Source organism: Dromiciops gliroides, chromosome 4 (genome assembly GCF_019393635.1).
Source record: "Dromiciops gliroides isolate mDroGli1 chromosome 4, mDroGli1.pri, whole genome shotgun sequence".
NCBI classification, from domain to species: domain Eukaryota; kingdom Metazoa; phylum Chordata; class Mammalia; order Microbiotheria; family Microbiotheriidae; genus Dromiciops; species Dromiciops gliroides.
This window is the reverse complement of record NC_057864.1, coordinates 108,160,405-108,186,828: the sequence shown is the minus strand read 5'-3', so window position 1 is coordinate 108,186,828 and position 26,424 is coordinate 108,160,405. Positions and strand designations below refer to the sequence as shown.

The window sequence follows — 26,424 nt, the reverse complement described above, 5'->3', positions numbered from 1 at the left end:
ACCTCATTTCATCCTTACAATCACCCTGGGGGGTAGCTGATATTATTATCCTCATTTTATAGATGAAGAAACTGAGAGAAACAGGTTAGCTGACTTTCCCAGAGTCACACAGTTAATAATTATCTAAGGATTTTAACTCAGGTCTTCCCATGCCCAGGCTTAGAGCTCTAGCCACTGTACCACCTAACTTTTCTCTGTGTATATACATAGACATCTATACCTATACAAGATATAGATAGATAGATATACACACATGTATACATGTGTATGTACACATGTGTATACATGTGTATATGTATTTATATACACATAGATATACATACCTATATACATATAATATATTATATGTGTGTATATATATATACACACACACACACATACACAGAGTTAGATATAGATATAGGCAGACTTTGGGGTGACCCTGTATGTTGGTTGTTGACCTTTGTTCTCAGAGAGGACCAAAATGACATTACTATGTTGGAGTCAAAGTATAGTATGCCCAGATGTGGCTGATCAGACCAATATGAGCTTGGAAGGCTCTACCATAGGTCAGGCACAAATAATCCATATGATAGACTTTTGAGCCAGCATGTGTATACACACATCCATCTACACAATATAGGGATGATAAATAGACCCAAAGGGCAGTATTATTGTCATTCCAGGTGAATGTGGAACTAATTGATGGGCTGGCCCCAAAGAGAAGCCATTTAGTTCTCATGAAAGTTCAATGTCAACCTGAAAGGATTCCTCTTGTGGAGTGTCTCACGGATCTGTGCTTGGCCCTGTGCCATTGAGCATTTTTATCAATGATGAGGATGAAGACAGAGATGGTATGCTTACTAAATCTGAAGATGGCACAAAGCTGGGTAGAAGAGCCAAAATATTATATTACAAGGTCAGGATCCAAAAGGATTTTGACAGGCTAGAATACTGGGCCAGATCTAAGATGAATTTTAATAAGGATAAATGTTCCATGCCATTTTTTTCTTTTAATCAGCTTCACAAATATAAGATGGGGAGGCATGACAACAGTAATTTGTCTGAAAAAGATCTGAGAGTTTTAGTGGACTGCAAGTGCAATATGAGTCAGCAGTGCAAAATGGCAGCCCAAAATAAAGTTAATGTTTTAGGATGCATTAAACGAGGAGTAGTGTCTAGAACTAGAGAGGTGATAGTTCTGCATTTTTCCTAGGTAGGATCACCTAGAAAAATAGTCCATTAAGTTCTGGGCACCACACTATCCAGAGGAAGGCAACCAGAACAACACAGGGACTTGAGTTCAATTCATAAGAAGATTATTTAAGGAAACTGGGATGTTAAGTTGGGAGACATAATAAGTCTCTTCAGGTAATAAAGGACTGTCATATGGAAGAAGGAATAGATTTGAAATAGAGAGCATTTGCATTAGTAGATTTAGCAGATTTCACCTCCTTAATGGAAAAACTTCTTAACCATTTGTTTGTTGTTATTGATTGTGTCATGTCCAGCTCTTCATGACCCCATTTGTGGTTTGTTTGGGGTTTTTTTTTGGGGGGGGGGGGAGATATATTTTTAGTTTTTGTTTTTGTTTTGATTTTTTACAAAGATACTGGAGTGGTTTTTTCATTTTCTTCTCCAACTCATTTTAAAGATGAGGAATCCATTAGAACTGATGAAAAGTAGAATAGGCTACCTAGTGAAGTGGTGAGCTCCCCTCCGTAGAATTCTTAAAACAGGGCATTTAGTGGCACAGTGCATAAAGCAACTGGCCCTAGATTCAGGAGGACCTGAGTTTCAAATGTGACATTAGACACAAGACACTTACTAGCTATGTGACCCTGGGCAAGTCATTTAACCTTCATTGCCTAGCAAAAAAACAACAACAAAAACAAAAACTTAAAATAAAGGCTGAATGACCATTTCCCAGTATTTTATGAAATGTGTCCTTGTTTCAGATAGGTATCAGACCTCTGAGAAGTCCTCTGAGGTCCTCCCAATTCTACAATTCTAATAATACACATAGTCCAGTTAGTTTGGAATCTAGACCATATGAAAAAAAAAGCAATGTGAAATGAAACTAGAAAACAGATTGGGGACAGATACAGATGACCTCCCTTGGGCTAGGAAGGCAAATATATCATCTCCTTGTCTTTGTTTTTTGTTTTGTTTGTTTTTTTGTTTTTGTGAGGCAATGGGTTAAGTGACTTGCCCAGGGTCACACAGCTAGTAAGTGTCAGTGTCTGAGGCTGGATTTGAACTCAGGTACTCCTAATTCAGGGCCGGTGCTTTATCCACTGTGCCACCTAGCCTCCCCTCTCCTTGTCTTTTGTAATAACAACGATGACAATGACGATGAGGATGAGGATGCCAGATAAGAAGTTTGTATTTTATCCTGAAGAATTATCCTGAAAATTTTTTGAGTAAGAAAAACACATAGTCAGACTAAGCCGTAGCAGGACTATTTTAGCAGCCATGAAATTGTTACAGGGTTTAAAATTAAATTTTAAACTGGCCAATAAACTGAAGGACATACATGCCTTGAGAAGGAAGATATATAAGCCTATTAGGTGTAGCTGCTACCTGAGTGGCACCAAGGGGACAGATAACTCCAGAAATCAGGACCACCCCCTCATCCCAGCTTACCCCAACCCCAAAGGGAACTTTCCACAGTCAGATGATCAGCCCATCTTTCCCTCCACTATTCATCTTCTATAACAGTTTTTGCCTTTCTCCTGTTCAAGGAGATAGGTATCTCAGAGAATCATATCTGTGCAACTCCCCCTCAAGACTCCTTTCAAGGTCTCCTTTCTCTAGCGCTTAAATTAAAAAAAAAAACTATTGTATTCTAATTGGATTTGTGTGTGAGAGGGTGTAATTTTTTAAAGAGGAATACCTAAGGAAGATGGCAGAGAGGAAGCAGCAAGCTGCCTGAGCTCTCCTTCTGTTCCCTCAAAACGAACATTAAATCAAGCCTCTGGACGGATTCTGAAACTACAGAACCTGCAAAGAGACAGAGAGACACAGTCCTCCAAGCAGAGATAATTTAGAAGACTTCAGGAAAAGGTCGGTCTGACTCGGGCAAAAGGGAGGCCCAGCGCAGGGCAGAAACCCAGCGCCGAGGGGGTCGGGGCAAGTCAGCAGGGGCAAGTCAGCAGGAGCTGCGGGCCACAGCCAAACAACTGAGGCTCCCAGAACCTGGTTCAAAAATCTGGTGGCCAAGAAGGACAGTGGAAAAACCTACCTGCACTGGCCGAGAGGGCCACGAACGGCGGGATCAGACGCCGGGGTCTGGCGCCTGGCTGGCCGAGCACAATCAGACAGGAAGTGCAGGACAGGGGATCTCCACACACCATAAAGGCCTCAGAGTAAAAGCCCGGTCACACAGCACCTATACACCTGCACAAGAAGCCCAAAACAGGGACCCTGGTGCCCCCAGAGCAGACCTCAACTTAAAGAATAAATAAATAGGCTGCAATAATGAGTAAGAAGCAAAAAAGAGCCCTCTCCATTGAGAGCTTCTGTATCAATAGGGAAGAAGCCAACACAAACTCAGATGAGGACAATAGCCTCAAATTGGCTACATCTGAAGCCTCACAAGGGAAGGTGAATTGGTCGCAAGAACAAAAGACCTTCCTGGAAGAGCTCAAAAAGGATTTTAAAAATCAATTGCAAGAGGTAGAAGAAAAAATGGGGAGAGAAATGAAAGCAAAACAAAAAAACTATGAAAAAAGAATCAGCAGCTTGGAAAAGGAAGCTGAAGAAAACAAAGCCTTAAAAAATTCATTTGGCCAAATGGAAAAAAAGCTGCATAATCTCACTGAAGAAAACAATACCTTAAAAATTCACTTGGCCAAATGGAAAAAAAGGTGCATAATCTCACGGAAGAAAACAATACCTTAAAAAATTCACTTAGCCAAATGGAAAAAAAGGTGCATAATCTCACTGAAGATAACAATGCCTTAAAAATTAAAGTGGGACAGTTGGAAGATAAGGAATCCATGAGACACCAAGAATCAGTCAAGCAGAATAAAAAAAATGAAAAAATAGAAGAAAATGTGAAATACCTCATTGGAAAGACAACTGATCTGGAAAACAGATCGAGGAGAGACAATTTGAGAATCATTGGACTGCCTGAAAGCCATGACCAGAAAAAGAATCTAGACACCATATTCCAGGAAATTATTAAGGAGAACTGCCCTGATATCATAGAATCAGAGGATAAAATCATCATTGAAAGAATCCACCGATCACCTCCTGAAAGAGACCCCAAAAGGAAAACTCCAAGGAATATTGTAGCCAAATTCCAGAATTATCAGGTGAAGGAGAAAATACTCCAAGCAGCCAGAAAGAAGCAATTTAAATATCATGGAGCCACAGTCAGGATTGCTCAGGACCTGACAGCTTCAACATTAAAGGACCGCAAGGCTTGGATTATGATATTCCGGAAAGCAAAGGAGCTTGGATTGCAGCCGAGAATCTATTACCCAGCAAAAATGTGCATTTTCTTTCAGGGGAAAAGATGGACATTTAATGACATTGGGGACTTTCAATCTTTCCTGGTGAAAAGACCAGAACTGAATAGAAAATTTGATCTCAACATACAAGACTCAAGAGAAGTTTAAAAAGGTAAACAGAGGGGAAAAAAAAGTTACCCTATTAGGTTAAACTGTTTATATCTCTACACAGGAAGATAATACTCATAACTCTTAAGAACTGTAAATGTATTTGGGCAGAGAGAAGGACTTTATATAGAGGGTATAAATATAAATTGTCTTTGATGTGATGATACAAAAGAATTAAGGGGATAAAAAGAGAGTCTATGGGGAGGAGAGGAAAGGGGAGGTGGAATGGGATGAATTATATCATATGAAGAGGTGGAAAAAAACCTATTATAATAGAGGGAAAGAAAGGAGGGGGGAATATGGTTTCAACCCTATTCTCATTAGATTTGACTCAGAGGGAATAACATATACGTTCATTGGGATAAAGAAACTTAACTCATTCTTTAGGGAAACAAAAGGGGAAGGGAAAGGGGGGACTGATAGAAGGGAGGACAAAAGCAAGGGAGAAAAGGGTAAAGAAAAGAGAGGGGGGTGATAAAAAGGGAGGGCAGATCGGGGGAGGCAGGGGTAAGAAGTAAAACGTCGGTGAGGAGGAATAGGGTGAAAGAAGGGAGGAAAAGTACAAAGGGGGTAAATAGAATGGAGGGGAATAGACAGTCAGTAATAATAACTGTGAATGTGAATGGGATGAACTCTGCTATAAAATGGAAGCGAATTGCAGAGTGGATTAAAAACCAGAACCCTACAATATGCTGTTTACAAGAAACACATTTGAAGCAGAGAGATACACACAGAGTAAAGGTAAAAGGCTGGAGCAGAATATATTATGCCTCAGCTAAAGTAAAAAAGGCAGGGGTAGCAATCCTTATCTCAGACAAAGTGCAGGCAAAAATAGATCTCATTAAAAGAGATAAGGAAGGAAATTACATCTTACTTAAAGGTACTATAGATAATGAAGTAATATCAATATTAAATATGTATGCGCCAAGTGGTATAGCATCCAAGTTCTTAGAGGAGAAGTTAAATGAGTTTCAAGAGGAATTAGACAGTAATACTATACTAGTGGGGGATCTGAATCTCCCCCTCTCAGAATTAGATAAATCTAGCCAAAAAATAAATAAGAAAGAAGTGAAAGAGGTGAATAGATTACTAGAAAAGTTAGACATGATAGATGTCTGGAGAAAATTGAATGGGGATAGAAAGGAATATACCTTTTTCTCAGCAGTACATGGCACATTTTCAAAAATTGACCATGTATTAGGGCACAAAAACATCATAGTCAAATGTAGAAAGGCAGAAATAGTAAATGCATCCTTCTCAGATCATGATGCAATAAAAATTACATGTAAGAAAGAGCCAGGGAAAAGTAGAATGAAAATCAATTGGAAACTAAATAATTTCATTCTAAAGAATGAATGGGCCAAACAAGAAATCATAGAAACAATCAATAACTTTATCCAAGAGAATGACAATAATGAGACAACATACCAAAATCTATGGGATGCAGCCAAAGCAGTGCTTAGGGGAAAATTTATAGCTCTAAATGCTTACATGAATAAAAAAGAGAAAGAGGAGATTAATGAATTGGGCATGCAACTTAAAAAGCTAGAAAAAGAACAAATTAGAAATCCCCAATTAGACACTAAATTAGAGATCCTGAAAATTAAAGGAGAAATCAATAAGATTGAAAGCAAAAAAACTATAGAATTAATCAATAAAACTAAGAGCTGGTTTTATGAAAAAACCAATAAAATAGATAAAATATTGGTTAATTTGATTAAAAAAAAGAAAGAAGAAAACCAAATTACCAGTATCAAAAATGAAAAGGGTGATGTTACCACCAATGAAGTGGAAATTAAAGCAATAATTAGGAAATATTTTGCCCAACTGTATGCCAATAAATTTGACAATCTAAATGAAATGGATGAATATTTACAAAGATACAAACTGCCCAGGTTAACTGAAGAGGAAATAAAATCCTTAAATAAACCCATATTAGAAAAAGAAATTGAACAAGCTATTAATGAACTCCCTAAGAAAAAATCCCCAGGGCCAGATGGGTTTACGGGTGAATTTTACCAAACATTTAAAGAACAATTAATTCCAATATTATACAAGTTATTTGGAAAAATAGGTGAAGAAGGAGTTCTACCAAATTCGTTTTATGACACAAATATGGTGGTGATACCAAACCAGGCAAAGCAAAAACAGAGAAAGAAAATTATAGACCAATCTCCCTAATGAATATTGATGCTAAAATCTTAAATAAGATATTAGCAAGGAGATTACAGCAAGTGATCACCAGGATAATACACTATGACCAGGTGGGATTTATACCAGGAATGCAGGGCTGGTTCAACATTAGGAAAACTATTAACATAATCAACCACATCAATAAGAAAACCAACCAAAATCATATGATTATCTCAATAGATGCAGAGAAAGCTTTTGACAAAGTACAGCACCCATTCCTAATAAAAACACTAGAGAGTTTAGGAATAGGGGGAGCTTTCCTTAGAATAATAAACAGTATCTACCTAAAGCCATCAGCAAGTATTATATGCAATGGAGATAAATTAGAGGCCTTCCCAATAAGATCAGGGGTGAAACAGGGATGTCCATTATCACCCCTATTATTTAATATTGTTCTAGAAATGTTAGCTTTAGCAATCAGAGAAGAGAAGGGAATTAAAGGAATTAGAATAGGCAAGGAGGAAACAAAACTATCACTCTTTGCAGATGATATGATGGTATACTTAAGGAATCCTCGAGAATCAAGTCAAAAATTACTTGAAACAATTAACAACTTTAGCAAAGTAGCAGGATATAAAATAAATCCACATAAATCATCAGCATTTCTATACATGACCAACAAAGTCCAGCAGTAAGAGATAGAAAGAGAAATTCCATTTAAAGTAACGGTAGATAATATAAAATACTTGGGAGTCTACTTGCCAAGACAAACCCAGGAACTCTATGAACACAACTACCAAACACTCTTCACACAAATCAAATCAGATCTAAATAATTGGAAAGATATCAATTGCTCATGGATAGGCAGAGCTAATATAGTAAAAATGACAATACTGTCTAAATTAATTTACTTATTCAGTGCCATACCAATCAGACTACCTAAAAATTATTTTATACAGCTAGAAAAAATAATAACAAAATTCATCTGGAAAAACAAAAAATCAAGAATATCCAGGGAAATAATGAAAAAAAATTCACAGGAAGGTGGGTTAGCGGTACCAAACCTGGAGCTTTACTATAAAGCGGCAGTCATCAAAACTATCTGGTACTGGCTAAAAAATAGAGTGGTAGATCAATGGAATAGGCTAGGCTCAGGAAATGCAGTAGTAAATGACACTAGTAATGTAGTGTTTGATAAACCCAGAGACTCCAGCTTCTGGAATAGGAACTCAGTATTTGACAAAAACTGCTGGGAAAACTGGAAGATAGTATGGCAGAAATTAGGCATAGACCAACATCTTACACCCTATACTAAAATAAGGTCAAAATGGATACATGATTTAGACATAAGAGGTGATACCATAGGTAAATTAGGAGAGAAAGGAATAGTGTACCTATCAGATCTTTGGAAAGGAAAACAGTTTTTGACCAAACAAGAGATAGAGTATATTATAAAATGCAAAATGGATGATTTTGATTATATTAAATTAAAAAATTTTTGTACAAACAGAAGCAATGCATCCAAAATTGGAAGGGAGGCAGAAAGCTGGGAAACAATTTTTGAGGCCAGTGCTTCTGATAAAGGCCTCATCTCTAAAATATATAGGGAATTAAATCAAATTTATAAGAATCCAAGTCATTCCCCAATTGAGAAATGGTCAAAGGATATGAACAGGCAGTTTTCTGATGAAGAAACCAAAGCTATCTATTCCCATATGAAAAAATGCTCTAAATCTCTAATGATTAGAGAGATGCAAATTAAAACAACTCTGAGGTACCACCTGACACCTATCAGATTGGCTAAAATGACAAAAAAGGAAGATAATAAATGTTGGAGAGGCTGTGGGAAAATTGGAACACTAATGCATTGTTGGTGGAGCTGTGAGCTGATCCAACCATTCTGGAGAGCAATTTGGAATTATGCCCAAAGGGCGATAAAGCTGTGCATACCCTTTGACCCAGCAATCCCACTTTTAGGTCTTTTGCCCAAAGAAATCATGGAAGGGGGCAAGGGACCCACATGTACAAAAATATTTATAGCTGCTCTTTACGTGGTAGCAAGGAATTGGAAGTTGAGGGGGTACCCATCAATTGGGGAATGGCTGGACAAGTTGTGGTATATGAATACAATGGAATACTATTGTGCTGTAAGAAATGATGAGCAGGAAGAGTTCAGAGAAACCTGGAGGGTCTTATGTGAGCTGATGATGAGTGAGATGAGCAGAACCAGAAGAACATTGTACACAGTATCATCAACATTGAGTGTTGACCCACTGTGATGGACTATATTCTTCTCACCAATGCAATGGTACAGAAGAGTTCCCGGGAACTCATGATAGAAGAGGATCTCCAAATCCAAGAAAAAAAAAGAAAGAAAGAATTGTGGAGTATAGATGCTGATTGAACCATATTATTTCTTTTGTTTTGGGTGCTGTTGGTTTTTTTTTTCTTCTTTCTATTTTGAGGTTTTGCATCACTGCTCTGATTCTTTCTCTTGTAACAGGATTAATGCAGAAATAGGATTAATGTTATTATGTGTATATATATGTGTGTGTGTATATATATCTATATGTATATGTATAGAGATATATAGATATAACCTATATCAGATTACCTGCTGTCTAGGGGAGGGGGGGAGGGAGGGGTGGGAGGGAGAAAAATCTGAAATTGTAAAGCATGTATAAACAAAAGTTGAGAACTATCTTTACATGTAATGGAAAAAATAAAATACCTCATACATTAAAAAAAAAGTTATATACACTGAACATTCTCTAGCACTAAATAACTTAGAAATGCATTCCTAGGATATGCTATGGATATCTTAGGATAGTCTACAATTCAAGGTGGGGGAGTGCTTTTAATAAAGTTTAGCTTTGTCAGAAAAAAAAAAGAGGAATACCTAAGGACCCCACAACCAACCAATTTCTCCAGTGACAAAACAAAATTCTATATTTTTCTCTAAAATGATTTAAAAACTATTTTAAACTCCATAATCACCAGAAAGACCAAGTTATCCCAAATTCGCAAAAGTCACTAGGAATCTCTAGCAAATGTACCTTGTCTGTTTGGGCATCTCATTTTCGGCAGGGTTGTTCCTGTCAACGTCAAGTGAAGGGTTGTCGAGAAAGGAGATTAGGCTTACACATGATTAATTTTAATTTTTTTTAATTAAATAATATAAGAGGCAAATAGTCAATACCCCCATCTAAACCAAACCCTTTATTTTACAGATAAGAAGACTGAGGCAAAGAGGTCAACCAGTCAGCAAGCATGAAGTCCTTAATATGTGTTAAGCACTGGAAATTCAAACATAAGCAGAAAGATAGGCCCTGCCCTCAAAATGCTTGCATTCTAATGGAGGTAAACCTCAGATAAAAGAGAGCTAAAAAGGAAGGGGGCACATCTAGGTGGCTCGGTGGATAAAGCACTGGCCCTTGATTCAGGAGGACCTGAGTTCAAATTTGACCTCAAACACTTGACTCTTACTAGCTGTATGACCCTGGGCAAGTCACTTAACCCTCATTGCCCCCCCACACACACACACACATTTAAAAATAAAAAATAAAAAAAAGGAGAGGGGGGAGTAGCCAGTATGGGGGCCTGGTAGAAAAAGTCTCCTGTAGGAATGCAGCCTGGAGAGGGATAGAGGTGAACATACTCAACAAAATCACAGAATATGAGTTTGAAAGGTCCTCAGAGACCATCCCATTCAACCTATGACTGAAAAGGACTCCTTTCTGTAAAGCAGCTGATGAGTGGTTATTCAGCTTCTGCTGGAAAGTCTCCAAGCATGAGGAACACACCACCTCTTGAGGCAGCCTTAAAAACAGCAAGCTAAGTTTTCACAAGAAAATGAATCTAATCTACCACAAGAAGCACTTGCCCAAGGTCACACAGTTAGTGAATAAAAAAGAAAGTGAATAAATGCTTGTTGAATCGAAGTGACAGAGTGAGAGAATTTGAATCCAGGTCTCCTGCCCCCAAATCCAAGGCTCTTTCCACCACAACATGCATGTCTCCAGGCAGTATGAGACAGGTGCCAAATGAATGAAGATGAAAGATTAGGAATTCAGAGGTGGTAAAGAGCACTGTGGGCTAGGGAGCTTGCAAAGAACAGGAATTTAATCTGGGCCTGAAAAGCTGTTTTGTTTTTTATATAAGCAGACAGGATCACAGATCTAGAGATGCTGAAAGGCTCTCTGAGGCCATCTACTCCTCTCATTTTACAGATGAAGAAACTGAGGCTCAAAGAATTTAAGTGACTTGCTCGGACAGTATGCATCAGAGACAGGATTTTAAACTCAGGTTTTCTGGCTCTAGAAAACACTCTTGGTCTTATATTATGTGTTACTAATTTCGGCCTCTTATATCTTCCTTCATAGGCATGTGGCCAGTAGCATCCCCCAGGAGCCCTTGGGGTACTGAGCAGCTAAAATATGTTGTTATCCATCCTTTCCCATTCCCTATCCCAAGGCTGTCCTCACTGTCTGCTAGGCATGCCAGAGGCATGAAATGTCTAAGAGAGCCCTGACCTCTCTCCTACTGCTCTCTCTTCCTTCACCCCCCCACCTTCTTGTCGCCAGACTTCAAACCACCTCAAATTGAGACAAGTAGCATTTTCCACTCATATGAAATTTTTCTTAAGGAATCAGTAGTTTGATTTACAATAATCATATCCAGTAATGTTCCTGTTGCAAATGCCAAGCCTTCAATGAGTGCTCTGGCTTCTTAGATCTTTTCTCTCCCATTTTGTACCTGAAGGTGAAATTCACGCTAAGCAAAAAGAGGCCCTTTTGTATCCAACCCAGGAAACTTCTAAGACTTGAATGCTGCTGCCTTTCTCCTCTCTCATTTTTTTTTTGGTTTGTTTTGTTTTTCTTCTTCACCTGATCAATACCTTCCCCTTCTAAAGCTGCACAACCGACCTGGTTGCCATTCTCTCCTTGCTTTTGATTGGCTGTGAGGAAGGAGGCAAGAAAGGGGGTCAGAGACTATATTTAACCACAAAGATGATTCCGTCTCCTTTACGTGACCAGGGGCTCCAGAGAGACTTTGACATTTCAGAGGACTAAACTGCAACAATTCCCATTTGTCAAGCTGCAGGAGCAGAAGGAAAAAGACTATTGGGGTAAACAGGAAGCAAAGATCAGGCATTGTTTTCCAGGGATGGGTGGTGAACATTTTCTTACTTTGAAATAGGCATGCAAATGTGCTTGAGGTTTTTCTCCATAAGACTCATGGAATGCAGATCACCAACAGATTCTAGCCAAGGCTGGACCAATAGTTTATTCACCTATTCCCCAAGTTCTATTACCTCACAGTTCTTCTACTTGAGTTTTTAATATAGATAGGGAATTAACTACTGAGGTGAATAGGGCTTTGCTTGAGGGAACCAACATCCAGGGAAGTGTGCCTTCTCCCTGTATGGACAACAGCAGTATTCTATCTTTCTTCATGATTCTCCAGTGGTACACAGTGCATGTACTCTCCCAGCCAACTCTCCCAAGGTACCATCACCATGGTGTACCCTCATCCTATGGTCCATTTCCCCCTAAACCTTTAAATCATCATTTTAGGCATAGAAGGGATTTTTCAGAAGCCATCTAATTCAATCTATTTTGATTTTTATGAATGAGGAAAGTGGGAAGAGGGAAACAGGAAGGGAGGAAGCATGTATATAGCACCAATTATTTGTCAGGCACTGTACTCAGCATTTTATGAATACTATCTCATTTGATTTTTACAGTCATCCTGGGAGGTAAGTGCCCAGCATTCTATCCACTGTACCCCATAGCTGTCCTGGCTAGAAGGCCCACAAAGGTTAAGCAACTTGCCCAAAGTCACATAGTTATTGTCAGAGGTGGTATTCTAAGCAAGCTTGATGGTTAGTTCAGGCTCAATGTTGGGATGAAACAGATCACTTAACTCAAAGGTCATTTGACAGTTAACAAAAGGAAGTTGACTTAGCCCTATCATGGTAAGAATCAGCACCAAGGATGCAATAGTACTTAGCTTCTACAGATTAGGACCTCATCTCCATATGGAAATGCAACCACTGATCAGGACAGAGTGTGGTGATAGCTATTCTTCAGACACCCCCATCAAATTGGAGTCACACTAACCTCACATGGATGGCATGATCAATGCCCCTAGATTATCTGGAAGTCAGGGCAACATACCCAAAGGTCAACATGAAACAGAAGGGAGACATAGTCTCCCCAGAATCTAAGACAAGTTAGCCATCTGGTCTCTTACTCAAACACCTCCTCTGATGGGGAACCCTTTCTACTTGGGAATGGTTTTGATTATTAGGAAGTTTATCTTAGGATCACTTTCCTTTCACTCCTTCATGCCTCTCTGGGCTCCAATCCTGATTCTTCAGATGTGTTCCTCTGCCATGACTCAGCAGCCTTCTCACTGTAGAAAATCATTCCACTTCTGTAGCCCCTTCCTCTGATTGGCTGGATCTTCCAGGAACCTGTTTTAGGAAAGTACCCAGGACATCTATGTTCACTCTTTCATTATTCTTTGGACTGTAATTCTTACTCCAGGAATGTCTTTGCCCACCCTGCCCCCACCCCATACAACTAGGTGGCACATTGTATTGGATCTGAGAATCAGGATGACCTGGGTTCTGCCCTCAAACACTTACTAGTTTGATGATCCTATGCAAATCACTTCTCTCTCTCTCTCTCTCTCTCTCTCTCTCTCTCTCTCTCTCTCTCTCTTCTCTCTCTCATAATAATTATTATTCAATCATTTTTGACTCTTTGTGACCATATTTTAAGTTTTCTTGGCAGAGACACTGGAGTAGTTTGCAATTTCCTTCTCCAGTTTATTTTACAGATGAGGAAACTGAGGCAAACAAGGTGAAGTGACTTGCCCAGGATCACACGACTAGTATCTGAGGCCAGATTTGAACTTAGGAAGTTGAGTCTTCCTGACTCGGGAGCTGACAGTCTATCCACTCTGCCACCTAGCTACCCTGGATATAATAAAATAGCATCTCACCATTCCCTAGACCTGTTGTCAGGGTCAAATGAGATGATATTTGTAAAATGCTTAGCACAGTGTCTGGTACACATTAGGTGCTTAATAAGTATTTGATTCCCTTCCTTCCTTTGCCCCTTAGTTTTTAGCTTCCTTCTATATTAACTTTCCCCATTAGAATGGAAGTACTTTGAGGGCAAAGCCTGTATTACTTTTTTGCCTCCCAATGCTTTATGCAGTGCATGGCACATAGTAAGTCCTTAATAAATCTTTGTTGACTTGAATTAAGCCCAAATCTAACTCAGATCTACATTTTTTTCTCCTAACACTAATGCTCCTTTTACACCCCCCTCCAAACTAACCCTCAGAGACCCTATCTGGGGCAAGCTAAGCCACTCATGTTGTACTCCTTGAGGCCACACATCTTCATCCTCACCCCATCCATGTTCTACTCTGTTCCCAACAATAACAACAACAATGGCTCCCAAACCCAACCCAACATCCATTTTCTGAAGGCTCGATCCATGGCAAAGTAATAAATGCCGGCTGGGGTTATGTACAGTGGGGATTTTATAATCACTGAGTCTGCCACAATGGCTGGGAAAGCCTGGCAGGAACCTTGAAACATTGGCCAACTAGGCTCTGACAATACCACTGAATGGGTTAGTACACTGGCCAGAGTGATAAAACGGCTTCTAGGAAACTAAGAAATAGACAGGATGGCACTGGGTCACCAGATGGCTCTACTACTCAAAGCCATCATGATGATGCACTCCACATGGAAGACAGCACAATGGTGTGCTCTCCATTGTATTCTGGTACCACAGAAGGCAAGAGACATTGGAACAAATCAGAAGCACCAGTACCCCACTTGCTGAAAGTGTGTTAGTGTGGATAAGACTAACCACCAAGATGGGCAAGCCCTGAGTATCTATGAAATGGATTGAAGATGTGAATACTTCTCTTGTATGCTAATACTATATTATCAAACCTCAGAATTCAGCAGAGAACTCCACCTAAGGGAAACTTCAGGGGGACTCTACAAAGAGAGGAAAGGGCCCGACAGTAACTAGCTGGGACATGTCCCATTGCCTCAAGTGTTCTCTACATGTTTGCCCCACACAACCATTGTCCCTTCATTTCGAGGCCACTCTGCCCAGAGACCTTCTCATGCAAGGGACTTAATCTGTGCTTTCAGTTTGGGGAGGATATTTTTTGTAACAACTACTCTTGCTTTATGTTCCCAGTAAAAATCACTTTAATACGAACTAATTAAGTCTGACTGGCCAAATGTCAATAAGAAAACCACTGGAGGTGTCAGCCCCTTAGGTTTACCCTGAGAATTCTGATAGCAAGAGCAGCCACCCACTAAGCACTCAGCCTGTTAATGCAAGAAGGAGCTGAGAAAATAACCCAGAACAGGTGTGGGTTCCATATGCGATATCTATTCAGTCATATATCGTGAATGGCAATACTCCCTTAATTGTAACAAGTACCTAGAGACCTACAGGACTCTCTAGGTTGCAAATCTAGGAGCTCTGAATAAAAAGGACCTTTATTTTCTTGACTCGTTGAAGCCTCCACCAGGATCCAGCCAGTGATGCAAGAGGTTTCCTGTTAGATGTTTGGCAGAGTCTTTACCAAGCCTTTCCCCTGCTACTAGAAACATTAGCTAATCTTCAATAAACATTATTTTTGCTACCACATTGTGTTTTACATTTATGTCTTTGCAATTTGAATGCATACATGCATCAGCCTATATTTGCCATAACTGGCAGGATTGTGGGACTCTTGGGCCAAGGTCATGATGCTATTGAGAGCAAAATGTCTACAAACCCAAGGAGAGGGAGATAGCATCACACGGCCATTTAATGATGGTGGCTGCCTCCTGCTGCACAGAGACCTTTTACAGACCTAGTTGGCTGATTTGTACCTTTGTGGTGGAGACCACACCCACTCCATAGATCAAAAGTGAGAAATTTAGGCTGGAAAACAGAGGAGAGAGCTGAAGGAAGAAGAGAATTTGAAATGGGTCCTACTTACTATGCTCTGCCACAAACATGATTGTTTGATTGCTGTACGAACTCTCACAGAGAGGGTCAGCAAGGTTGTACAGAAAGAGGAGAAAGGGAAATCAGCCCCCTTCCTGTTCATGATTAAGGAGCCTGTGCTGGGGGAGGGCTCAAGGTAGGATCCCTGAAGCTGCCATGGGAGGAAATGACAGAGGGGCTGAATAGAGTAAAGGTATCAGCTCTTTAGAATGGGAGGAAGAAGAAAAGGAGGAGGTGGCAAAGGAGCTTTTCAGAGGACAGACTTGGACCAACCAGGACCACTTAAGATTACTCCAGACTAAATTACCAGTCCATCTAACTGTGTTCTGACACCTTAGTGGAATAGAAGTCAATCAGAGGGGCAGCTAGATGGCGCAGTGGCAAAGCACCGGCCCTGGATTCAGGAGTACCTGAGTTCAAATCCGGCCTCAGACACTTGACACTTACTAGCTGTGTGACCCTGGGCAAGTCACTTAACCCTCATTGCCCTGCAAAAACAAACAAACAAACAAACAAAAAAACAGAAGTCAATCAGAGCAGGCAGAGAAAGGGACACAGGGAGTGCCCAGTGCACATATGGGATGAGGGAAACTGGATTTGGTGCCCCTCTCTCCATGGAAAATGCTCCATTCAGTAATTGATTTTTTTTCTGTCTTAGCTGAGTTTTCTCTAAACCCCCCTAGAGGAGATTGTTCAGTTGTTTTTAGTCGTGTCTGATTCTTTGTTACCCCATTTGGGGTTTTCTTTTTTTGTTGTTTTGTTGTTTTTTGGTTTTTTGCGGGGCAATTGGGGTTAAGTGACTTGCCCAGGGTCACACAGCTAGTAAGTGTTAAGTTTCTGAGGCCGGATTTGAACTCAGGTACTCCTGACTCCAGGGCCGGTGCTCTATCCACTGCACCACCTAGCTGCCCCTGGGGTTTTCTTGGCAAAAATGTTGGGATAGTTTTCCATTTTCTTCACCCACTCATTTTATAGATGAGGAAACCGAGGCTAACGTGATTAAGTGACTTGCCCAAGATCACACAGCTACCAAGTGTCTAAGGCCAAATTTAAACTCAGGTCTTCCTGACTCCAAGCCCAGTACTCTACCCACTCTGCCACGTAGCTGCCCCCAGAGGGGGTAGAGATGGCAAAGAGGAGGGATGCACCTGTGTGGGGAGTTTATTCTTCTCTCACCAGGCCTTTGGAGGCCGCTGGGATGATAAAGAGAGGCTGACCCTGTCATGAGAGACAATCTGCATGCACAGCCACAAAAGAATGAAGACTATTCTAGATAATCACTGGCTATACCTGGTATTCAACTGCAGACAAAAAGCCTCCAACTTGTCCAAAAAAGTCACTCCTATTATTAAAAGTTGCCTTGTATATGGAGCTTTCTACTAAACCCATTTCCCATCACCACCACTGCCAATTTCAAGCCAAGTGGAAACCTATTAGAGCCCATTATGTTCAAGGGGGTAGACTGTAGGGGATGGTATTTGCAGAAGACTTTCTATGGAAAGATGGAATTCACACAGGCTCCTCCTTCTTGCTTTCAGTTATAGTAAGAACTACTAGTTGAACCTGGCCACCAGAAACCTAATATTTGACACTTGTTCAGCCATGTATAGTTCCTTTATCCATAACAACTTTCTCAAGACCTATGTGACTAAATCATACAGTCATATTGCCTAAGGATGGTCTGAATAAAAAGAAAGTGCCAGCCTTAGCTCCTTAAAGCACCCCCCCTCAAATGCAGCAAGTGATGCTGGAAGGTTCCTACAGCTATTCTCAAGTCTTTGCCAGGACTTTCCTCCCTTTCACCAAAATTGTGATTTTATAGTCTTCAATCAAAACTTTTGTCTTCTGGTTAGGGTTCTGATCGTCCTGATATTCCCATGCATTTCTGGCTTTAGTGATCGATACGAATTATTTAAGAAAATAGAAAACATGTAATACATCACTTCAGACTGCAAAAATTTAGCACCTACTGAATACCCACAAGGTCTGACCTGGTGACCAGAATTATACAGCAGGATCTCACTATCTTTAATGGATTTAAAGATAAGAAATCCCTATAGAACAAATAGCTTGTCAAAATATCCCAGCAAACTCAACTAATAAATTATACCGGAACTGGAACATTATCATACATAGAACTATTGCCCACCATTACCTAGAAATAACAATAATAAGTAAAAATGTAGGGGGCAGCTAGATGGTGCAGTGGATAGAGTACCAGCCCTGGAGTCAAGAGTACCTGGGTTCAAATCCGGCCTCAGACACTTAACACTTACTACCCGTGTGACCCTGGGCAAGTCACTTAACCCTAATTGCCTCACTAAAAAAACAAAAACAATAATAAGTCAAAACATGAGAACAAATTTTTAATATGTTTTACCACACCAAATGATTATGATCTTAAAGCCACTGATGACAAAAAACCCTTCAAACTATAGAGACCTAGCACAGGAACAAATACATGTGGGGACAGGATAAGCTTACATCAACCCTTTTATTCTACTTCTTCTGGAGCTACCCTGAGGATATTTTTAGTAAGCTGACAAAAGATAATCTACCACTTTATTTAATTACAAAAAAACCCCAGTTATTTTATCCATCTATACAAAAATTAGAGAAACATTAAACAACAAAGAATAATAGCAGGATAGCAACTTGCTCCAGAACCGTTGCTGTCTAAACCCTATCCAAAAAGATGAGAACACAATAAGCAGTTTATCAATCCATAAGTCATTAAATATGAAATAATATTATAATATATAATGATATAAAATAATAACAGCAGGATAGTGACTTTTTCCAAGCCCATTTCTATCTGAACTCCATCAAATAAGATGATAAAAAATTTTATAATAATATTAATAATAATAACTCTGCTCCCTCACCCCTGAAGCCAAATCTAGTATTCTTATGATGAGGGTTGGAAGGAAAAGGGAAGCAAATTCAAAGTAGCTAAATGCTAGTTGGGGTGATATATAGTGGGTTCTCCATGTGCCCCAGGACAACTGCAGTGCTAGGAAAGCCTGACAAGAATACCCCTAAGGACAAGCATCAAATACTGCTGTGGCAGAAGCATCTTGAGAAAACTACTATCCTAAAGAACCATGTTAGAAACCATTGAAAGATTAAATCAATATCTATTTGGTATAGACAGTAGAAAACTTAAGTACCATGTTGTCCAATTAAATGCAAGGAAAACAAAGTATGCAGGATACAAATAATGAAATAAACATATATCAGAAATTGCTGATACCTTTGATCAACAGTTTTTAAAAAGGTTATAGCAATATAAGTCAAAGCAATGCAAAGAACAAAATAATGCAATATAAATCAGGAGCTGTTCTATAGAATTTCAAGAAGGAAAGAAATTAGTGGAGAGATGCCTGGATCATTAGTGTCTGATCTTGTTAAAAAGGATAAGAAGAATAAAGTAATAATGATATAAAAAGCAGTTTTTTATCAAACTGCAATAGTTAACAGATTATAAGAATTTTTTTCTGTGATGATGATGATAATAATAATAATAACCACAACAATAATAATAACCCTCTCAAAGACCAACCTATAGTCCTTGCCATGATGGATATGCAAGTTGGAATAGCAATGTCAAAGTAGTAGAATGCCAGCACAGGAAAGAGGGTATGAAGAATTTCTGGTTGTTTATAGGATCAAAAGAAATCCAACACAACAGAAGACCAAGTAAAATAAAAAATGAGACAGATTGTGTACCATTACTGTAATGAATGACAGAATGGTTATATCAAGGAAAGTTGCCAAAAGTTTTAACTTCTCTAAAAAACTGGAAGGTGGCAGATCCCATTAAGACCCATAATTATTGGCCCAAATGCTTCACAGTGGTACATGAATTACAAACAAAACACTTAACCAGCTCCCTTTCTGAATTAATCCCAATCACATGTTTCTTAACAGAAGGCATCACATATTTATTACCAAAACTTGAGAATACTAGTGACCATTCCAAATAGAGGCCTATCACACATTATGTATTTTACACTAGTACTTGTATTGCTGGGGGAGGGGGAGAGACACTATAAACATTCATAAGAAAACTATGTATTGATTGAGGAGTGAAATACATGTGCCAAAAATTCCCCAGGGATATAAAGAGTAACTCCTTACCAATTCAGTGACTGGAACAAGCCACTCAAAAGCTTTGTAACATTTACTCCACTTTTATTTATTATTAAATATATGGAACGATTCACGAATTTGCATGTCATCCTTGCTCAGGGGCCGTGCTAATCTCTGTATTGTTCCAATTTTAGTATATGTGCTGCCGAAGCAAACACCACTTGTATTTATTATTGCAAAGCTTTTAACTTGGTCACTTCTCATGTATTAGAAAAATAAAGATTATATCCAAGAAGAGTGAACCAGGTGCTCTGACTTCAAATCTCTTGTCCTTTTTTACTATGTCACAGTGTGAATCACAAAGACAAAAACAAGAGAGGCTGCTCATGAGGAACTTATATTTGACTGTGGGGATAAAGGACCCCTCCCACACACAAATATGTAAAAAAAGAATTGCTGAGTGATTTCATGGCACATCATTGACCACTGGGGGCATCAGGAAAGGCCTTCCAAAGAACAGTTTTCCATGTAGACATCAAATACTCTATCAGTTTCACCAGACTTGAGTCTTTTTTATATATTACAATACATGAATAATCCATGAGTGCAGAACTGAGTCAGAAGGATGGCATGGTGGCTAGTCCAGCTTTAAGTCTTTTCTCTAATATTTCCCAGCTCCATTTTTTATCTCTAAAATGATGTTGTAGAATTGTTTCAGTAGAGTCTGACTCTTCCATGAAGACCCCATTTGGGGTTTTCTTAGCAAAGATCCTGGAGTGGTTTACCATTTCCTTCTCCACCTCATTTTACAGATGAGGAAATTGAGACAAACACAGGGTTAAGTGACTTGTCCAGGGTCACACAGCTAGCCAGTGCCTGAGACTGGATTTGGATTTGTCTTCCTGCCTCTAGATTAGGTATTTTATGCACTGTACCACCTTCAATTGTAATAAATGATCTCTAAAGTTCCTTCTTGTGCTATAATCCTAACTTCAGCAATGTTGTGGTAGGTTTTGAGAAGGAAAGCATGGTGAAAAGGATTCAGAGTCAGACGATCAACCAATCAATAATGAATGAACATTTATTAAGTGCCTACTATGTGCCAGACACTGTGTTAAGGACTGACTATGATAGATGTTTGAATCTTGGTTCTGGCACTTAATTACTATTGTGACCTCAGAAAAGTCACTGAATCTCTTTTGGCCTCCATTTCTTCTGTGTTAAAATGTGGGAGTTTGGCTTGATGATTTCTAAGGAGTTGTTCAGGTGTATCATGATTTCTCTACATCTGCCTTGAAAGCGAGGGGAGCCCTTGCTCTTTAGAAAAGACTCCTTGTCTATTTTTTTCTTGAATGTGAGAATTCAAAAATCAGAATTAGCATTGCACCTCTAATGAGGCTGATGAATCAGCCAAATAAATGGATGAATTGATAGATGGATGGATAGATAGGTAGATAGAGAAATGGGTAAATAAATAAATAATGGATGGCTGGATGGATAAATAAATAAATAGATGACAGCTGGCATTTATATAGTGCTTTAAGATTTGCAAAGTACTTTACAAATATTAGCTCATTTGATCCTCACAATAACCCTGGAAGTTAAGTACTATTACTATCCCCAATTTACAGATGAAGAAACTTGAGGCAAAGAGAGGATAAGTGACTTGCCCAGGATCACCTAGTTAATAAGTATCTGGAGGCAGAATTAGAATTTGGGTCTTCCTGATTCCAAATTGTGTTCTATCCAGTGTATCAACTAGCAAATCCCAGCTATTCCTCCACTCCACTTTACAGAGTACAATGCTGGGAACAGAAGGCACAGAAAATGTATTAGAATCCTAGAATATTTGGGGAGGCAGGAAGGATCTTAAAAATCATATAGCTAGCTGTGTGACCCTGGGCAAGTTACTTAAGCCTCATTGCCCCTCAAAAAAAAATCATATAGACAATCACCCTTATTTTAGTTGAAAAAAGATGAGGACCATAGAGGTTAAATGATTTCCCTTGGCTATGCAGTTAGGTAATGAATGCCTGACCTGGAACTGGAACCCAGGTGTCCTAACTTCACCCCAGGGAGCTTTCTATTCATACCACAGTTAGCCTTTCTAGAAAATTGAAGTGAAATGAGTTTGCAAATGGTTCCTTTCTGCCTACTGGGAGTTCCCAGGTGGAAGCAATGACTGAAAAGGAATACATAGGCTTTGAGATGTGAGGGAGACAAGGCAGGAGAAAGGCTGGAGCCAGTAGTCTTCCATGCATACTAGGGGCTTCTACATGGTTGAGAGGTGGGCTGTTCAAAAGAAGCTCTGTCTACAGGCAGATGCTTATGGGGGAGTCCTAACTGACGGCTCAGACCCTTGGCCAGACTCCCATGGGGCTCCTCCAATGTTAGCCTAACTCCCCACTCTGATGGATGACCTAACATAGAACCTATCATGTGGTGTTACATTGCACCATGGGGTCTAATCCAGTATGATGTGCAGCCCTGAGTTATGCCAGGGCACAGATCCAAAGGATTCCAAAGTGGCTTTATTTCTAAAAATTTAAGAAGGGTCCTCAGGGTTTGGTAGGAGTAAGAAAGTTGTGGGGTTTTTTGCCCCTCCCTACCTCCAATCAATCATTCTCTAATAGACATTAAATATTACAACAACGTAATCCCTGATGTCCCAATGTCTTTTCTGCAGCTAATCCAAGGACTGAGCTGTCTTTTTTCTTTACTTTTTTTTATATTTTCAGTTCCAAATTCTCTACATTCTCTTCCTCCACCAGGGAAAAATTTATTAACCAATTATTTCATTTGGAATTCAATTAGCAGCACTCATCCATCACTGGTCCATCATTTAGCCTTTTGACCTAGAGTCATGCAATGTATGGTAGATAATTGACAGGAGAGGGACTGGGCCAGAGACTTCCTTGGTATGGGGAATTCCCTGATGAGGAGTCTCCCTTCACCAAAGCAGATCAACACCTTCCATAGAATTTAAAAGATTAGAGAGTAGCTTGGGATAGTGGGGGGTTAAGTGAGTTGCCTAGGGTCACACAGCCAGGATGGGTCAGGTGTGGGACTCAGACCTCAATCTTTCTGCTTCTAAGGCTACCCTCTATCCCACCTCTCTATCCATTGTTCCATGCTGCCTCTTAAGATAGGGACAGGAGGAAGGAAAAACAGCAGCAGCCCCTCCCTGAGCCCCTCACCACCTGAATATGAAGACTTCTTTTCCTTGGTGAAATGATGATATAAGAGCCAGGCTTGAGGGAAGTGGAATGAACAAATATATACTTTGTAATCCAAGGCTCCCATGAGCTTTTATTCATTCACTTATTCATTCATTCATTCATTCATTTGTTCATTCATTCATTTTCATTCATTCATTCATTTAACATTTACTAAATATTCTGTGTGTGCAGAACAAAATGATGAGCACTGCATAGAGATATATAATAAGACATGGTTCCTACCCTCAAGAAACTCCCAGTATAGAGGTTCCTAAAAATAACAATTATGGAGGCATATAAAAGTCACCATTTCAAGATACCTTCCCCACCAGAGTCTAGAGATCCTCTTTGGCCTATATGGCTTCCCACCCTCCCTCCAAAGCTCTCACTTTTTCTCTGTTCTTTCATGATTTTAATTACATAGAGGAAATCTTTCATTTATTAAAAAAAGATTTATCAAGTGACTATGTACAGGGAGTTGGGTCAAGTAATAAAGATACAAAGATGAAAATTAAACAGTCTCCACTCTCGGTGGGATTACATTCTTCTAGGAGGGAACAACATGTATGAAGGGAAGTCAAAACAACATTTATGCAAAGTGATGGTGGGGGAAGGACACCAATAACTGAGCGTATTAGGAAAGGTCTCATGTAGGGAGAACTGTTTGACCTGAGCATAGAAAGAAGTTCGAGGTTCCTGGGTAGAGATGAGAAAGCAGAACACTCCAGGCACTGGGGAACAGCCTGAATAGAAGAATACAGAATGGAGATGTAGCAACGTGTACAAGGAATAGACAGGTAGTACATTTTAAGTCAACAAGCATTTAGTAAGTGCTCACTATGTACCAGGCACTGTGCTAAGTACCAAGGGTACAAATAATGGGAAAAAACCCACAACACACAGTCCTTGTCCTCAGGGGGTTGACATTCTAATGGAAGAGACAACAAAGGAAAAATTGTACAAACAAGATACAGACAATGAGAGAGATTACTTTGGCCTTAATCTTTCAGAACAAGGTTGGAACATTTCCCCTTCTGCATTTTAGGGGTACCCTTCAGGGGGTGAGGTGGATCTTCTCTAATTCTATAGGATTAAGTCTTTCTCCTATCTGTGTCCCTTTCACTGTTAGTCACTATTAATTAATGTACCATTTCCATTTAAACAGTTAAAATCAATTAGTATTTATTTAGAAGATATAGTAAGAATAGAAGAACAAACATTTTCTCCCAACATCTGGTCCACATATACTACATCAGTCCCTATAGAGAGAGTATTCAGACTTAATGGTTTCTATATAGCATACAAGCCACCAAGTTCACTTTCAAAAGCATCATGGCTGATAGATAGATGAGTTCATATCTCTGCTACTGTTGCTTGAAGATTAGGTCAAGCTAGTCACTCTGGACCATGATCCTCATCATCTGGTTACCAGCATGAGCTCCCCTAGTGGCTCACTCTCCTGACCTTTTGAAGTTCACAGTGTCATAGCCATCTCCAATCACATTCACCCAAAATAGAAAAGAACAAAGGCAAAGAAGAGAGGATTGTTTACATGGCCACCTATCATCCTGAGTGAAGAGGGCACAAGAACTTTTCCTTTCATTGTTATTTCATGTGAACAGCAACTAGGCAAGAAAGATCTTGACTATACAAAGTAGCAAGTAATTTGGGCTGGAATGTTGATCATTTTGAATGGAATGTAAAAAGGTTTTAAATGTCAAAAAAAGAAATTTGTATTTTACCTAAAAGTATCAGGGGACTGCTAAGCTTCTTGAGTATGAGAGTGCTATGGTCTGATCTTGACTTTAAGAATATTTTAGGGGCATCTAGGTGGTGCAGTGGATAGAGCACTGGCCTTGGAGTCAGGAATACCCGAGTTCAAATCCGGCCTCAGACACTTAACACTTACTAGCTGTGTGACCCTGGGCAAGTCACTTAACCCCAATTGCCTCACTAAAAAAAACAAAAAAAAGAATATTTTATATGTTTCTTGCATAGTCCATATGTATTCCACATATAGTATATATAATACATATAAAATTCATATATTTTATATATATTCTATATATCCCACACATGTAATTCCATATTTGTATTGCACATGCATATATGTATATATACCCAAATTGAATATGCATGTTTATACATATATTTATGTATATGTACACATGTATGGACATACACATATATACATATGCATATATGTATACATATATGTGTGTGTGAAATTTAACTTGGAGAAAAGAAAGATTGGATGTAGGGAGACCAATCAGGATGCTACTGCAATAGTTCAGGTGACACTTGACCTTCTCCTAGAGGAGAAGCTTTGTAAATAGAAAGATGGGAATGGATATGATAGCTCCTTTAGAAATAAAATTGAAAGAAACTTGGAACATTGGCTATTAAGCAGGAGAGTGAAGAAGGAGGAAGAATCAAGAATGCCTACAGCATTCTGACAGGAGGATAGTAGTATACTATCCAGAAAGGGGGGGGTTTTGGATAGGGGTAGGTGAGGAATAAAAGAGAAGGATTTCCATTTTGGAAAGCTTGAGTTTGAGATGCCTATGGGACTTCCAGATGAACACATCAATAGACAGTGGCAGTGGACTGACACTCAAGTGAGAAATCATGCCTAGATAGAAATAGAAGCAACATCTAGATTAGTGATCACATAAGTCTTGGAAGTTAATGAAATTACCAAGAGAATGGGCAAAGAGAAAGAAACAAAGGGGGTCTACTTCATCATGTGTTGTTGCTGAGTTGTTTAAATTTTGTCCAACTCTTCATGACACCTTTTTTGGGTTTTCTTAGCAGAGACATTGGAGTGGTCTGTCATTTCCTTCTCCAGCTCGTTTTACAGATGAGGAAACTGAGACAAACAGTGTTGAATAACTTGCCCAGCGTCACACAGCTAATAAATATCTGAGGCCAGATTTGAACCTAAGAATAGAGCCTTGGGGAATACTCATAGTTGGGGTTGGGATACAGATGATTGGCTAACAAAGGAGAATAAGGATGTCTTAGACGGAAAGGAAAACCAGAAGAACCTATGTCACAAATGTGAGGCTAAGGCTAGGGCAGGGGGAGTATCCAGAAGGAGGGTATGTTCAACAGTGTCAGATGTTGGAGAGCAATCGAGTAGGATGAGACCTGAGAAAAGGTCATTGAATGGATCAATCAACCACAGAAAAAGCTGTTTTTGTTGAGTGATAATGTTGAGTGAAAACAGCCTGTAATGGTATGAAAAGTGAAAAGAGGAAAGAAGGTAAGGACAAGTGTAGACAGTGTAGACAGATTTTTCTGGGACTTTGGCTATGAAAGGGAGGAAAGATAATA

General features: G+C 39.4%; 1 non-coding gene across 1 annotated transcript; it reads right to left on the bottom strand.

Annotated features, from left to right (window-relative positions):
- Window positions 1-19,984: 19,984 nt before the first annotated feature.
- On the bottom strand, window positions 19,985-20,088 carry LOC122726957. The gene has a single exon (XR_006352948.1). It is a non-coding gene; the product is annotated as a U6 spliceosomal RNA (small nuclear RNA).
- Between the last annotated feature and the right edge of the window lie 6,336 nt (window positions 20,089-26,424).